At 48.7% G+C, this 16,630-nt stretch overlaps 6 non-coding genes across 6 annotated transcripts; all 6 read right to left on the reverse strand.

Annotated features, from left to right (window-relative positions):
- Positions 1 to 2,224: 2,224 nt before the first annotated feature.
- Trnal-uaa lies at positions 2,225 to 2,308 on the reverse strand. The gene has a single exon. It is a non-coding gene; the product is annotated as a tRNA-Leu (tRNA).
- Positions 2,309 to 4,096: 1,788 nt separating this feature from the next.
- Trnal-uaa lies at positions 4,097 to 4,180 on the reverse strand. The gene has a single exon. It is a non-coding gene; the product is annotated as a tRNA-Leu (tRNA).
- A 1,788-nt stretch (positions 4,181 to 5,968) lies between these two features.
- Positions 5,969 to 6,052, reverse strand: Trnal-uaa. Its single transcript has one exon. It is a non-coding gene; the product is annotated as a tRNA-Leu (tRNA).
- Positions 6,053 to 7,840: 1,788 nt separating this feature from the next.
- Trnal-uaa lies at positions 7,841 to 7,924 on the reverse strand. The gene has a single exon. It is a non-coding gene; the product is annotated as a tRNA-Leu (tRNA).
- Positions 7,925 to 9,712: 1,788 nt separating this feature from the next.
- Trnal-uaa lies at positions 9,713 to 9,796 on the reverse strand. Its single transcript has one exon. It is a non-coding gene; the product is annotated as a tRNA-Leu (tRNA).
- A 1,788-nt stretch (positions 9,797 to 11,584) lies between these two features.
- Positions 11,585 to 11,668, reverse strand: Trnal-uaa. The gene has a single exon. It is a non-coding gene; the product is annotated as a tRNA-Leu (tRNA).
- Positions 11,669 to 16,630: the final 4,962 nt, after the last annotated feature.

The raw sequence follows: 16,630 nt of genomic DNA on the forward strand, positions 1-16,630 counted from the left end.
AAGATCCTTATCGTCCGTGTGCCGAGACCTGCGTGATCGACGGTAACGGGTCCGACGTTGCCGTCGGAATGACAGAAGCGCAGTCCACGTTTTGCCTCTTGAAGCACCTTGTCGCACGCCGCATCGTTGATCATTTTGACGTAGACGGTACTGCTAACTATGGACAAGTGGATACCAATTAGATCCGTTGGTGGTATTTTAACTTCATCGCGTATAAACCGTTCTACCTCCAGGGCCTTGGGTCGGGCGAAGTCGGAACAAAAGTTGAAACGTAATGTCTTCTTCCGATAGTTGTGCGCCATGGTGGTCTAGAAGGAAAACGGCACTTACAGCGGCCGAAGTAAACACAAACACACCGTGCGCGCCTCGCCCGCAGCACTCTGGCGCGTGACCGCCTCGCAGCACTGCCGGCGGCAGACTGCTCGGCCAATCTGACGTGCGAGGCAAGAGCTCCAGAGACTTCCATCTCTAGCAATATCTCAAAGAACCTCACTGCGAAATCTGTTTCTTTTTTCGGTAGGATGGAATTATGTCAGTTTTAGAAAATTTAAGACGCTATGTCAGACGTGGCGTAGGAAATGCACCCTCCCCTTCGGGAACGAATGTGGCGCGTTGGACCGCTTTCTTCCGTCGTTTCTAGTTTGAACTGTAACTAGCAAAACTGTATTTAGTAATAGGAACATTTTCACATTGATGCAAAGAAAACTAGATATTAGCCAACGGCAAATAAGGCCGTTTCCTAGCAACAGCCACGCTGTGCATAACGCTCTCGTGGGAAGCCAATGAAATACTTCCTGTGAGGCTCAAACTGTCGACCTTCACTTTACAATACTTCGGCACTGCCCCGGTGGTACCGACGCATACATACTGAAGCGTCTTTGGATCGTCAGTGAGTACTTCATATTAGAAATTTCGTGTTCGCCCTGATGTGCATTAAAGGGCAGATTCTTCAGTAAAAGTTAGTTCTGCGCTCAGTTTCAGTATATGGCCCTAGCAGCACCAGGAAAACGGGTTCAGATGTGCTCGCCTTCCACTCGGCGTTGAGCGCCTACAGCGAGATTGCCTTCGGCCTCTGGCGCCATTAGGGAAGGCGACACATCACGGAGCAAGCAGCGCGTAGCAGAAGGCGGTGGTGGTGTGTCGGTCAGCATGGTTGCTTCCCAAGTAGCTGATCCGGGTTCGAAGCCCGGACACCGCACGCAAGTTGTCTTCTTTACTCAGGAGAGTGTTTCCAACGCTCGCGATCGTCGAATTTCCAAACTGTCGTGTTACGAATGGTTTTCCTTCGCCCCTCGTCCAGCTCCGCGTAGGCTAGTGCGGATTGCGATTCACAGCATCGTGTGTCCCCATGTGTCGACTTGTCCCGACTTTGCTCGGCTGACGCGAAAGCTGACGCTTGCAAATGGGCGTATATGTAGAGGACAGGCGCTAGAAACGACTGGGAGAGACCGACTCGACAAACGCGCAACGGACCCTTTCATTTGACTGTGGCCGCAGGTTCGCGAATTTGGGTCCCGAGAGGCAAGAGAGGGGTCAGCGTGCTGGACCGTACCATTACCGCGCAGCAACACCGAAAACTAAGGGAAAAGGCAAAATTAAAGAATCCAACAGCACGTAGACTTCCTAGTTAGCCACCGAGCCGTGTACTAAGCACGCAAAAACGCTGCTTAACTTCGGTGATCGGACGAGAACCCGTGTCGTCAGCGTGGCACACAAGTCGGCGAGAACGTTTCCAGACGTGCGGACATCTTAGTCCTTGTACAGATCACTTGGGATTTGCCTGGCAGTCTCTCGCGCTGCCTTTTAGGGAAGCAATATGAAATAGCCCTTGGTGGGATCTAACCCATAGCCTTCCCGTTGTTAGCATGACACACTAACTTAGTGAGCTTACTGCCCACGCAATACGGCCGCTTCACATCTCCAGCACCTGAGCCACCGTTTCATCTATCTTTATTAAGGCCTTACGATTCCTTTAAACACGTATGCGTTGCTGTTGAGGTTTTCTCGCTGTCGCTTGGAACCCAGAGCCACAGCACAACAACAACGGAAACGTCCGTAAGAAGAGCTAAACCTCGACGCGGGAAAAGTATGTTCCGCTATTTCTTTTCGACCGCTCGGTCTGTCACTGTCGTCTCTAGTAAAATCTGCTTCGCGTGTTTCTGCATAATTTACTTGTTCTGTAAGATCACGGGAGTATGTTAGTTTCAGAATGTTTAAAATGCATTGTCAGATGTGGGGTTCGAACCCACGCTCCCTTATGGGAACCAGAGCTTAAATCTGGCGCCTTAGACCGCTCGGCCAATCTGACGTGCGAGGCAAGAGCTCCAGAGACTTCCATCTCTAGCAATATCTCAAAGAACCTCACTGCGAAATCTGTTTCTTTTTTCGGTAGGATGGAATTATGTCAGTTTTAGAAAATTTAAGACGCTATGTCAGACGTGGCGTAGGAAATGCACCCTCCCCTTCGGGAACGAATGTGGCGCGTTGGACCGCTTTCTTCCGTCGTTTCTTGTTTGAACTGTAACTAGCAAAACTGTATTTAGTAATAGGAACATTTTCACATTGATGCAAAGAAAACTAGATATTAGCCAACAGCAAATAAGGCCGTTTCCTAGCAACAGCCACGCTGTGCATAACGCTCTCGTGGGAAGCCAATGAAATACTTCCTGTGAGGCTCAAACTGTCGACCTTCACTTTACAATACTTCGGCACTGCCCCGGTGGTACCGACGCATACATACTGAAGCGTCTTTGGATCGTCAGTGAGTACTTCATATTAGAAATTTCGTGTTCGCCCTGATGTGCATTAAAGGGCAGATTCTTCAGTAAAAGTTAGTTCTGCGCTCAGTTTCAGTATATGGCCCTAGCAGCACCAGGAAAACGGGTTCAGATGTGCTCGCCTTCCACTCGGCGTTGAGCGCCTACAGCGAGATTGCCTTCGGCCTCTGGCGCCATTAGGGAAGGCGACACATCACGGAGCAAGCAGCGCGTAGCAGAAGGCGGTGGTGGTGTGTCGGTCAGCATGGTTGCTTCCCAAGTAGCTGATCCGGGTTCGAAGCCCGGACACCGCACGCAAGTTGTCTTCTTTACTCAGGAGAGTGTTTCCAACGCTCGCGATCGTCGAATTTCCAAACTGTCGTGTTACGAATGGTTTTCCTTCGCCCCTCGTCCAGCTCCGCGTAGGCTAGTGCGGATTGCGATTCACAGCATCGTGTGTCCCCATGTGTCGACTTGTCCCGACTTTGCTCGGCTGACGCGAAAGCTGACGCTTGCAAATGGGCGTATATGTAGAGGACAGGCGCTAGAAACGACTGGGAGAGACCGACTCGACAAACGCGCAACGGACCCTTTCATTTGACTGTGGCCGCAGGTTCGCGAATTTGGGTCCCGAGAGGCAAGAGAGGGGTCAGCGTGCTGGACCGTACCATTACCGCGCAGCAACACCGAAAACTAAGGGAAAAGGCAAAATTAAAGAATCCAACAGCACGTAGACTTCCTAGTTAGCCACCGAGCCGTGTACTAAGCACGCAAAAACGCTGCTTAACTTCGGTGATCGGACGAGAACCCGTGTCGTCAGCGTGGCACACAAGTCGGCGAGAACGTTTCCAGACGTGCGGACATCTTAGTCCTTGTACAGATCACTTGGGATTTGCCTGGCAGTCTCTCGCGCTGCCTTTTAGGGAAGCAATATGAAATAGCCCTTGGTGGGATCTAACCCATAGCCTTCCCGTTGTTAGCATGACACACTAACTTAGTGAGCTTACTGCCCACGCAATACGGCCGCTTCACATCTCCAGCACCTGAGCCACCGTTTCATCTATCTTTATTAAGGCCTTACGATTCCTTTAAACACGTATGCGTTGCTGTTGAGGTTTTCTCGCTGTCGCTTGGAACCCAGAGCCACAGCACAACAACAACGGAAACGTCCGTAAGAAGAGCTAAACCTCGACGCGGGAAAAGTATGTTCCGCTATTTCTTTTCGACCGCTCGGTCTGTCACTGTCGTCTCTAGTAAAATCTGCTTCGCGTGTTTCTGCATAATTTACTTGTTCTGTAAGATCACGGGAGTATGTTAGTTTCAGAATGTTTAAAATGCATTGTCAGATGTGGGGTTCGAACCCACGCTCCCTTATGGGAACCAGAGCTTAAATCTGGCGCCTTAGACCGCTCGGCCAATCTGACGTGCGAGGCAAGAGCTCCAGAGACTTCCATCTCTAGCAATATCTCAAAGAACCTCACTGCGAAATCTGTTTCTTTTTTCGGTAGGATGGAATTATGTCAGTTTTAGAAAATTTAAGACGCTATGTCAGACGTGGCGTAGGAAATGCACCCTCCCCTTCGGGAACGAATGTGGCGCGTTGGACCGCTTTCTTCCGTCGTTTCTTGTTTGAACTGTAACTAGCAAAACTGTATTTAGTAATAGGAACATTTTCACATTGATGCAAAGAAAACTAGATATTAGCCAACAGCAAATAAGGCCGTTTCCTAGCAACAGCCACGCTGTGCATAACGCTCTCGTGGGAAGCCAATGAAATACTTCCTGTGAGGCTCAAACTGTCGACCTTCACTTTACAATACTTCGGCACTGCCCCGGTGGTACCGACGCATACATACTGAAGCGTCTTTGGATCGTCAGTGAGTACTTCATATTAGAAATTTCGTGTTCGCCCTGATGTGCATTAAAGGGCAGATTCTTCAGTAAAAGTTAGTTCTGCGCTCAGTTTCAGTATATGGCCCTAGCAGCACCAGGAAAACGGGTTCAGATGTGCTCGCCTTCCACTCGGCGTTGAGCGCCTACAGCGAGATTGCCTTCGGCCTCTGGCGCCATTAGGGAAGGCGACACATCACGGAGCAAGCAGCGCGTAGCAGAAGGCGGTGGTGGTGTGTCGGTCAGCATGGTTGCTTCCCAAGTAGCTGATCCGGGTTCGAAGCCCGGACACCGCACGCAAGTTGTCTTCTTTACTCAGGAGAGTGTTTCCAACGCTCGCGATCGTCGAATTTCCAAACTGTCGTGTTACGAATGGTTTTCCTTCGCCCCTCGTCCAGCTCCGCGTAGGCTAGTGCGGATTGCGATTCACAGCATCGTGTGTCCCCATGTGTCGACTTGTCCCGACTTTGCTCGGCTGACGCGAAAGCTGACGCTTGCAAATGGGCGTATATGTAGAGGACAGGCGCTAGAAACGACTGGGAGAGACCGACTCGACAAACGCGCAACGGACCCTTTCATTTGACTGTGGCCGCAGGTTCGCGAATTTGGGTCCCGAGAGGCAAGAGAGGGGTCAGCGTGCTGGACCGTACCATTACCGCGCAGCAACACCGAAAACTAAGGGAAAAGGCAAAATTAAAGAATCCAACAGCACGTAGACTTCCTAGTTAGCCACCGAGCCGTGTACTAAGCACGCAAAAACGCTGCTTAACTTCGGTGATCGGACGAGAACCCGTGTCGTCAGCGTGGCACACAAGTCGGCGAGAACGTTTCCAGACGTGCGGACATCTTAGTCCTTGTACAGATCACTTGGGATTTGCCTGGCAGTCTCTCGCGCTGCCTTTTAGGGAAGCAATATGAAATAGCCCTTGGTGGGATCTAACCCATAGCCTTCCCGTTGTTAGCATGACACACTAACTTAGTGAGCTTACTGCCCACGCAATACGGCCGCTTCACATCTCCAGCACCTGAGCCACCGTTTCATCTATCTTTATTAAGGCCTTACGATTCCTTTAAACACGTATGCGTTGCTGTTGAGGTTTTCTCGCTGTCGCTTGGAACCCAGAGCCACAGCACAACAACAACGGAAACGTCCGTAAGAAGAGCTAAACCTCGACGCGGGAAAAGTATGTTCCGCTATTTCTTTTCGACCGCTCGGTCTGTCACTGTCGTCTCTAGTAAAATCTGCTTCGCGTGTTTCTGCATAATTTACTTGTTCTGTAAGATCACGGGAGTATGTTAGTTTCAGAATGTTTAAAATGCATTGTCAGATGTGGGGTTCGAACCCACGCTCCATTATGGGAACCAGAGCTTAAATCTGGCGCCTTAGACCGCTCGGCCAACCTGACGTGCGAGGCAAGAGCTCCAGAGACTTCCATCTCTAGCAATATCTCAAAGAACCTCACTGCGAAATCTGTTTCTTTTTTCGGTAGGATGGAATTATGTCAGTTTTAGAAAATTTAAGACGCTATGTCAGACGTGGCGTAGGAAATGCACCCTCCCCTTCGGGAACGAATGTGGCGCGTTGGACCGCTTTCTTCCGTCGTTTCTAGTTTGAACTGTAACTAGCAAAACTGTATTTAGTAATAGGAACATTTTCACATTGATGCAAAGAAAACTAGATATTAGCCAACGGCAAATAAGGCCGTTTCCTAGCAACAGCCACGCTGTGCATAACGCTCTCGTGGGAAGCCAATGAAATACTTCCTGTGAGGCTCAAACTGTCGACCTTCACTTTACAATACTTCGGCACTGCCCCGGTGGTACCGACGCATACATACTGAAGCGTCTTTGGATCGTCAGTGAGTACTTCATATTAGAAATTTCGTGTTCGCCCTGATGTGCATTAAAGGGCAGATTCTTCAGTAAAAGTTAGTTCTGCGCTCAGTTTCAGTATATGGCCCTAGCAGCACCAGGAAAACGGGTTCAGATGTGCTCGCCTTCCACTCGGCGTTGAGCGCCTACAGCGAGATTGCCTTCGGCCTCTGGCGCCATTAGGGAAGGCGACACATCACGGAGCAAGCAGCGCGTAGCAGAAGGCGGTGGTGGTGTGTCGGTCAGCATGGTTGCTTCCCAAGTAGCTGATCCGGGTTCGAAGCCCGGACACCGCACGCAAGTTGTCTTCTTTACTCAGGAGAGTGTTTCCAACGCTCGCGATCGTCGAATTTCCAAACTGTCGTGTTACGAATGGTTTTCCTTCGCCCCTCGTCCAGCTCCGCGTAGGCTAGTGCGGATTGCGATTCACAGCATCGTGTGTCCCCATGTGTCGACTTGTCCCGACTTTGCTCGGCTGACGCGAAAGCTGACGCTTGCAAATGGGCGTATATGTAGAGGACAGGCGCTAGAAACGACTGGGAGAGACCGACTCGACAAACGCGCAACGGACCCTTTCATTTGACTGTGGCCGCAGGTTCGCGAATTTGGGTCCCGAGAGGCAAGAGAGGGGTCAGCGTGCTGGACCGTACCATTACCGCGCAGCAACACCGAAAACTAAGGGAAAAGGCAAAATTAAAGAATCCAACAGCACGTAGACTTCCTAGTTAGCCACCGAGCCGTGTACTAAGCACGCAAAAACGCTGCTTAACTTCGGTGATCGGACGAGAACCCGTGTCGTCAGCGTGGCACACAAGTCGGCGAGAACGTTTCCAGACGTGCGGACATCTTAGTCCTTGTACAGATCACTTGGGATTTGCCTGGCAGTCTCTCGCGCTGCCTTTTAGGGAAGCAATATGAAATAGCCCTTGGTGGGATCTAACCCATAGCCTTCCCGTTGTTAGCATGACACACTAACTTAGTGAGCTTACTGCCCACGCAATACGGCCGCTTCACATCTCCAGCACCTGAGCCACCGTTTCATCTATCTTTACTAAGGCCTTACGATTCCTTTAAACACGTATGCGTTGCTGTTGAGGTTTTCTCGCTGTCGCTTGGAACCCAGAGCCACAGCACAACAACAACGGAAACGTCCGTAAGAAGAGCTAAACCTCGACGCGGGAAAAGTATGTTCCGCTATTTCTTTTCGACCGCTCGGTCTGTCACTGTCGTCTCTAGTAAAATCTGCTTCGCGTGTTTCTGCATAATTTACTTGTTCTGTAAGATCACGGGAGTATGTTAGTTTCAGAATGTTTAAAATGCATTGTCAGATGTGGGGTTCGAACCCACGCTCCCTTATGGGAACCAGAGCTTAAATCTGGCGCCTTAGACCGCTCGGCCAACCTGACGTGCGAGGCAAGAGTTCCAGAGACTTCCATCTCTAGCAATATCTCAAAGAACCTCACTGCGAAATCTGTTTCTTTTTTCGGTAGGATGGAATTATGTCAGTTTTAGAAAATTTAAGACGCTATGTCAGACGTGGCGTAGGAAATGCACCCTCCCCTTCGGGAACGAATGTGGCGCGTTGGACCGCTTTCTTCCGTCGTTTCTAGTTTGAACTGTAACTAGCAAAACTGTATTTAGTAATAGGAACATTTTCACATTGATGCAAAGAAAACTAGATATTAGCCAACGGCAAATAAGGCCGTTTCCTAGCAACAGCCACGCTGTGCATAACGCTCTCGTGGGAAGCCAATGAAATACTTCCTGTGAGGCTCAAACTGTCGACCTTCACTTTACAATACTTCGGCACTGCCCCGGTGGTACCGACGCATACATACTGAAGCGTCTTTGGATCGTCAGTGAGTACTTCATATTAGAAATTTCGTGTTCGCCCTGATGTGCATTAAAGGGCAGATTCTTCAGTAAAAGTTAGTTCTGCGCTCAGTTTCAGTATATGGCCCTAGCAGCACCAGGAAAACGGGTTCAGATGTGCTCGCCTTCCACTCGGCGTTGAGCGCCTACAGCGAGATTGCCTTCGGCCTCTGGCGCCATTAGGGAAGGCGACACATCACGGAGCAAGCAGCGCGTAGCAGAAGGCGGTGGTGGTGTGTCGGTCAGCATGGTTGCTTCCCAAGTAGCTGATCCGGGTTCGAAGCCCGGACACCGCACGCAAGTTGTCTTCTTTACTCAGGAGAGTGTTTCCAACGCTCGCGATCGTCGAATTTCCAAACTGTCGTGTTACGAATGGTTTTCCTTCGCCCCTCGTCCAGCTCCGCGTAGGCTAGTGCGGATTGCGATTCACAGCATCGTGTGTCCCCATGTGTCGACTTGTCCCGACTTTGCTCGGCTGACGCGAAAGCTGACGCTTGCAAATGGGCGTATATGTAGAGGACAGGCGCTAGAAACGACTGGGAGAGACCGACTCGACAAACGCGCAACGGACCCTTTCATTTGACTGTGGCCGCAGGTTCGCGAATTTGGGTCCCGAGAGGCAAGAGAGGGGTCAGCGTGCTGGACCGTACCATTACCGCGCAGCAACACCGAAAACTAAGGGAAAAGGCAAAATTAAAGAATCCAACAGCACGTAGACTTCCTAGTTAGCCACCGAGCCGTGTACTAAGCACGCAAAAACGCTGCTTAACTTCGGTGATCGGACGAGAACCCGTGTCGTCAGCGTGGCACACAAGTCGGCGAGAACGTTTCCAGACGTGCGGACATCTTAGTCCTTGTACAGATCACTTGGGATTTGCCTGGCAGTCTCTCGCGCTGCCTTTTAGGGAAGCAATATGAAATAGCCCTTGGTGGGATCTAACCCATAGCCTTCCCGTTGTTAGCATGACACACTAACTTAGTGAGCTTACTGCCCACGCAATACGGCCGCTTCACATCTCCAGCACCTGAGCCACCGTTTCATCTATCTTTACTAAGGCCTTACGATTCCTTTAAACACGTATGCGTTGCTGTTGAGGTTTTCTCGCTGTCGCTTGGAACCCAGAGCCACAGCACAACAACAACGGAAACGTCCGTAAGAAGAGCTAAACCTCGACGCGGGAAAAGTATGTTCCGCTATTTCTTTTCGACCGCTCGGTCTGTCACTGTCGTCTCTAGTAAAATCTGCTTCGCGTGTTTCTGCATAATTTACTTGTTCTGTAAGATCACGGGAGTATGTTAGTTTCAGAATGTTTAAAATGCATTGTCAGATGTGGGGTTCGAACCCACGCTCCCTTATGGGAACCAGAGCTTAAATCTGGCGCCTTAGACCGCTCGGCCAACCTGACGTGCGAGGCAAGAGTTCCAGAGACTTCCATCTCTAGCAATATCTCAAAGAACCTCACTGCGAAATCTGTTTCTTTTTTCGGTAGGATGGAATTATGTCAGTTTTAGAAAATTTAAGACGCTATGTCAGACGTGGCGTAGGAAATGCACCCTCCCCTTCGGGAACGAATGTGGCGCGTTGGACCGCTTTCTTCCGTCGTTTCTAGTTTGAACTGTAACTAGCAAAACTGTATTTAGTAATAGGAACATTTTCACATTGATGCAAAGAAAACTAGATATTAGCCAACGGCAAATAAGGCCGTTTCCTAGCAACAGCCACGCTGTGCATAACGCTCTCGTGGGAAGCCAATGAAATACTTCCTGTGAGGCTCAAACTGTCGACCTTCACTTTACAATACTTCGGCACTGCCCCGGTGGTACCGACGCATACATACTGAAGCGTCTTTGGATCGTCAGTGAGTACTTCATATTAGAAATTTCGTGTTCGCCCTGATGTGCATTAAAGGGCAGATTCTTCAGTAAAAGTTAGTTCTGCGCTCAGTTTCAGTATATGGCCCTAGCAGCACCAGGAAAACGGGTTCAGATGTGCTCGCCTTCCACTCGGCGTTGAGCGCCTACAGCGAGATTGCCTTCGGCCTCTGGCGCCATTAGGGAAGGCGACACATCACGGAGCAAGCAGCGCGTAGCAGAAGGCGGTGGTGGTGTGTCGGTCAGCATGGTTGCTTCCCAAGTAGCTGATCCGGGTTCGAAGCCCGGACACCGCACGCAAGTTGTCTTCTTTACTCAGGAGAGTGTTTCCAACGCTCGCGATCGTCGAATTTCCAAACTGTCGTGTTACGAATGGTTTTCCTTCGCCCCTCGTCCAGCTCCGCGTAGGCTAGTGCGGATTGCGATTCACAGCATCGTGTGTCCCCATGTGTCGACTTGTCCCGACTTTGCTCGGCTGACGCGAAAGCTGACGCTTGCAAATGGGCGTATATGTAGAGGACAGGCGCTAGAAACGACTGGGAGAGACCGACTCGACAAACGCGCAACGGACCCTTTCATTTGACTGTGGCCGCAGGTTCGCGAATTTGGGTCCCGAGAGGCAAGAGAGGGGTCAGCGTGCTGGACCGTACCATTACCGCGCAGCAACACCGAAAACTAAGGGAAAAGGCAAAATTAAAGAATCCAACAGCACGTAGACTTCCTAGTTAGCCACCGAGCCGTGTACTAAGCACGCAAAAACGCTGCTTAACTTCGGTGATCGGACGAGAACCCGTGTCGTCAGCGTGGCACACAAGTCGGCGAGAACGTTTCCAGACGTGCGGACATCTTAGTCCTTGTACAGATCACTTGGGATTTGCCTGGCAGTCTCTCGCGCTGCCTTTTAGGGAAGCAATATGAAATAGCCCTTGGTGGGATCTAACCCATAGCCTTCCCGTTGTTAGCATGACACACTAACTTAGTGAGCTTACTGCCCACGCAATACGGCCGCTTCACATCTCCAGCACCTGAGCCACCGTTTCATCTATCTTTACTAAGGCCTTACGATTCCTTTAAACACGTATGCGTTGCTGTTGAGGTTTTCTCGCTGTCGCTTGGAACCCAGAGCCACAGCACAACAACAACGGAAACGTCCGTAAGAAGAGCTAAACCTCGACGCGGGAAAAGTATGTTCCGCTATTTCTTTTCGACCGCTCGGTCTGTCACTGTCGTCTCTAGTAAAATCTGCTTCGCGTGTTTCTGCATAATTTACTTGTTCTGTAAGATCACGGGAGTATGTTAGTTTCAGAATGTTTAAAATGCATTGTCAGATGTGGGGTTCGAACCCACGCTCCCTTATGGGAACCAGAGCTTAAATCTGGCGCCTTAGACCGCTCGGCCAACCTGACGTGCGAGGCAAGAGTTCCAGAGACTTCCATCTCTAGCAATATCTCAAAGAACCTCACTGCGAAATCTGTTTCTTTTTTCGGTAGGATGGAATTATGTCAGTTTTAGAAAATTTAAGACGCTATGTCAGACGTGGCGTAGGAAATGCACCCTCCCCTTCGGGAACGAATGTGGCGCGTTGGACCGCTTTCTTCCGTCGTTTCTAGTTTGAACTGTAACTAGCAAAACTGTATTTAGTAATAGGAACATTTTCACATTGATGCAAAGAAAACTAGATATTAGCCAACGGCAAATAAGGCCGTTTCCTAGCAACAGCCACGCTGTGCATAACGCTCTCGTGGGAAGCCAATGAAATACTTCCTGTGAGGCTCAAACTGTCGACCTTCACTTTACAATACTTCGGCACTGCCCCGGTGGTACCGACGCATACATACTGAAGCGTCTTTGGATCGTCAGTGAGTACTTCATATTAGAAATTTCGTGTTCGCCCTGATGTGCATTAAAGGGCAGATTCTTCAGTAAAAGTTAGTTCTGCGCTCAGTTTCAGTATATGGCCCTAGCAGCACCAGGAAAACGGGTTCAGATGTGCTCGCCTTCCACTCGGCGTTGAGCGCCTACAGCGAGATTGCCTTCGGCCTCTGGCGCCATTAGGGAAGGCGACACATCACGGAGCAAGCAGCGCGTAGCAGAAGGCGGTGGTGGTGTGTCGGTCAGCATGGTTGCTTCCCAAGTAGCTGATCCGGGTTCGAAGCCCGGACACCGCACGCAAGTTGTCTTCTTTACTCAGGAGAGTGTTTCCAACGCTCGCGATCGTCGAATTTCCAAACTGTCGTGTTACGAATGGTTTTCCTTCGCCCCTCGTCCAGCTCCGCGTAGGCTAGTGCGGATTGCGATTCACAGCATCGTGTGTCCCCATGTGTCGACTTGTCCCGACTTTGCTCGGCTGACGCGAAAGCTGACGCTTGCAAATGGGCGTATATGTAGAGGACAGGCGCTAGAAACGACTGGGAGAGACCAACTCGACAAACGCGCAACGGACCCTTTCATTTGACTGTGGCCGCAGGTTCGCGAATTTGGGTCCCGAGAGGCAAGAGAGGGGTCAGCGTGCTGGACCGTATCATTACCGCGCAGCAACACCGAAAACTAAGGGAAAAGGCAAAATTAAAGAATCCTACAGCACGCAGACTTCCTAGTTAGCCACCGAGCCGTGTACTAAGCACGCAAAAACGCAGCTTAACTTCGGTGATCGGACGAGAACCCGTGTCGTCAGCGTGGCACACAAGTCGGCGAGAACGTTTCCAGACGTGCGGACATCTTAGTCCTTGTACAGATCACTTGGGATTTGCCTGGCAGTCTCTCGCGCTGCCTTTTAGGGAAGCAATATGAAATAGCCCTTGGTGGGATCTAACCCATAGCCTTCCCGTTGTTAGCATGACACACTAACTTAGTGAGCTTACTGCCCACGCAATACGGCCGCTTCACATCTCCAGCACCTGAGCCACCGTTTCATCTATCTTTATTAAGGCCTTACGATTCCTTTAAACACGTATGCGTTGCTGTTGAGGTTTTCTCGCTGTCGCTTGGAACCCAGAGCCACAGCACAACAACAACGGAAACCTCCGTAAGAAGAGCTAAACCTCGACGCGGGAAAAGTATGTTCCGCTATTTCTTTTCGACCGCTCGGTCTGTCACTGTCGTCTCTAGTAAAATCTGCTTCGCGTGTTTCTGCATAATTTACTTGTTCTGTAAGATCACGGGAGAATGTTAGTTTCAGAATGTTTAAAATGCATTGTCAGATGTGGGGTTCGAACCCACGCTCCCTTATGGGAACCAGAGCTTAAATCTGGCGCCTTAGACCGCTTTTTTTTTTTTTTTTTTTTTTTTTTTGCTAATGAAAACATAATGATGTTCGAAGTCGCCAGTTTTCCCACGACAAACGACTTTCAACAACTTATTATATGCATAATTGTTGCAACTGATATATATATATATATTTGAATTATAAAAAACAAATACTAAGACACAATTTTTTTTTTTTTTTTTTTTTAAAAAAAAGGGTTCCCTTGTAAGCTGGAGAAATGTCTTCTCAAAGGAACTCGTAGACCTATCAAAAAATGGTTCAAATGGCTCTTGCTTTTTTTTTTCCAGGGTAGCGCGTTTCCACAGCGCTTTTATTTTTATTTTCCTGGACCTCTTCCACTTCAGGCGTTGGCCCCTATCATCCATATCACCCCCAAACTCCTATATAAAAAAAAAAAAAAAAAAAAAAAAAAAAAGAAATTCTGTTGCCACCGCCACTTTCACCCTAACTTAACCTCCTTATTTTATTTATTTTTTCATTATTTTTTTTAAATAATATATAAAGGAACTGAATACATCTTGCCGTGACAATCTGTCCAATACCCGTGAAACAGAAGAACACGAAATCAATCAAGCACTTCTGATGTGTTTTATGTTACGGCTTCTGGCAAAATTAGTTTTCCTGAGGCACTTTCACCTGCTGTACTATAAAAATAAATAAATAAATAAATGCCAACTTAATTATAATGAAGCACAAGTAGTATCAACTTGCTGTAGTGTTGTGCACCAACCCAAAAAAAAATTACCGCTTCATTATGGCAAAGTGTGAAGTAAGAAATTTTGAAACAAAGCTTTGTATTTCCGACTCGTTTTAAGGTTGTGGTGCTCTTCCATTATATACTGTATGTACTCGTCTATACTCGCATGTGTATTCGTAACTGCAAAATATGCAAACTGGCCGATAATCCAAACATAGCTATTGTGCTTTGTTGCAGGAAAGAAATGCCAGTCTGGTTGAAGTACATCTTTAAGTGTTATAGCAGAGTCTATGGTTCTAGTAATTATTGCGAGTTTTTTTCTAGTCCAGTTCCATATGTGGTATTGGTCGCGGCAGATCAAATGGCTCTGAGCACTATGGGACTCAACTGCTGAGGTCATTAGTCCCCTAGAACTTAGAACTAGTTAAACCTAACTAACCTAAGGACATCACAAACATCCATGCCCGAGGCAGGATTCGAACCTGCAACCGTAGCGGTCGTGCGGTTCCAGACTGCAGCGCCTTTAACCGCACGGCCACTTCGGCCGGCGGTCGCGGCAGATGAGAATGTGTGCCAAGGTATCTACAGTATGGCAATGATCGCAGTACGGACTCTGCTTCATTTTGATATTGTGCAACTTTTCACCTGTGGGGACCTTCTCGTTCACAATGTCATACCACGTGGACACTACTTTGGAGTGGAGGATGGGATTGTTAATGTTTTTCCAGACGTTACTCCAGTTGACCGCTGGATATTTCGCTTCAATTGCGTTTTGCCTGTGGTGTCTCGTGAGGTGGTAATAGGTCCTTCTGGTGTTAAGCAGCTGTGAAGTGTCTTGAATATAGCTCATTTCCAGGTAATAAGTCCGGACGTGATCGAGTTGAGCGCTGATGCGACCAACATCGACTGGGGCCGTTTTGCTCGTTGGGGCTAACCTGTTGAATAACGTTTTCGTAATTGTCGGATGGGGTGACTGCAGTATTTTGCGGATTCGGTCCATATATACGGCAGTGCATTGGTTCTTGATGTCTTTGACGCCCAAACCACCAGCGGCGCGGGTTAACACTATGGTTGGCCTAGCGACTTTAAAGATGTTTCCGCTCCATATGAACCAATACGCTGCAGCTAAAAGCTTTTGCGCTGTATCCTTGGGTACTGGTAACACTGCTGCGATGCGATATATTTTGCTTAGCGCATAGCTGTTAATCAATAGAGCTCTCTGTATCCGATTGAGCGTTCTAGTTTTGTGTTCACGGAGAGTAGCCCTGAATATATGCAGTTTATGGTCCCAGTTGGCTACTGTCATCTCTCTTGGGTTGGCCATTAGAATCATACCTAAGTGGTTCGTCTTCTCTGTTCTTTGTAGCCATGTTCTTGGAATGGTCTCCATATGGGGTCCGACAGGTAAAATTTTCGATTTTTGTTCATTGAGTTTGGCTCCGGAAGAAGTGGCGTAAGCGTGGATTATTTGTTGAACGACTTCCATTTCTGAGTGCGTGTTAACTACTACACTGACGTCATCAGCATAAGCGTGACACACGGTTTTTGTACCCAGCACCTGTAGACCTTGTAACCTGTGATGCAGGTTTAACAGTAACGGTTCTACGGCGATTGCGTATAGTGCCATAGAAAGGGGGCAGCCTTGTCTCACTGATTGCTTGATCGGGACTGGTGAACTTAGCTGACCATTAATTTTGATTCGAGAGGAAGTGCCGACTATACATTTGGGTATGATCTGAATAAAATGAGCACTGAATCCCATCCGTTGCATTACAGTTAGTAGAAAGTGGTGGTTGATGCGGTCAAAAGCCTTATCGAAGTCTAAAAACATGAGACCAACATTGCATTTGCATAGCCACGACAAATATATTATGTCTCTATATTCACATAATGCATTCGACATTGATCTCCCTGGGACAGCACTCATTTGATAAGGGCCAAGTACTTTCGGCAGTACCGTCTTCAGTCTACATTTTATGAGTCGGGTGAAGATTTTATAGTCGGAATTGAGGAGTGTTAGTGGTCGAAAATCCTTCAGCGTAGCGCTACGTGGTTTTTTGGGGATCAGTACAATCATTCCTTCGGTAAACTGAGATGGCATCTGCACGTCTCCCAGTAATTCATTGCATATTTTGGTGAATTCCGATCCTATGATGTGCCAAAAACAAGCATAAAATTCTATGGGTAGGCCATCTAAACCAGCAGATTTCTTTGTAGGCGAGTCTTTGATTATGGCACATACTTCTTCCTCAGTTATGTGGGCTACAAGGTCGGCGTTGTCAGTCGGATGGACCGTGGATTGAATGTTGGATAAAAGCGGCTCACTTGCCGTCGCGTCAGTCGCCGATGCGGAGTAAAAATCTGTATAATGTTGCACCACGTAGTTTTTAACTGTGACTTGTTGAT

Source organism: Schistocerca piceifrons, chromosome 7, assembly GCF_021461385.2.
Source record: "Schistocerca piceifrons isolate TAMUIC-IGC-003096 chromosome 7, iqSchPice1.1, whole genome shotgun sequence".
In the NCBI taxonomy this organism is placed as follows: Eukaryota; Metazoa; Arthropoda; class Insecta; order Orthoptera; family Acrididae; genus Schistocerca; species Schistocerca piceifrons.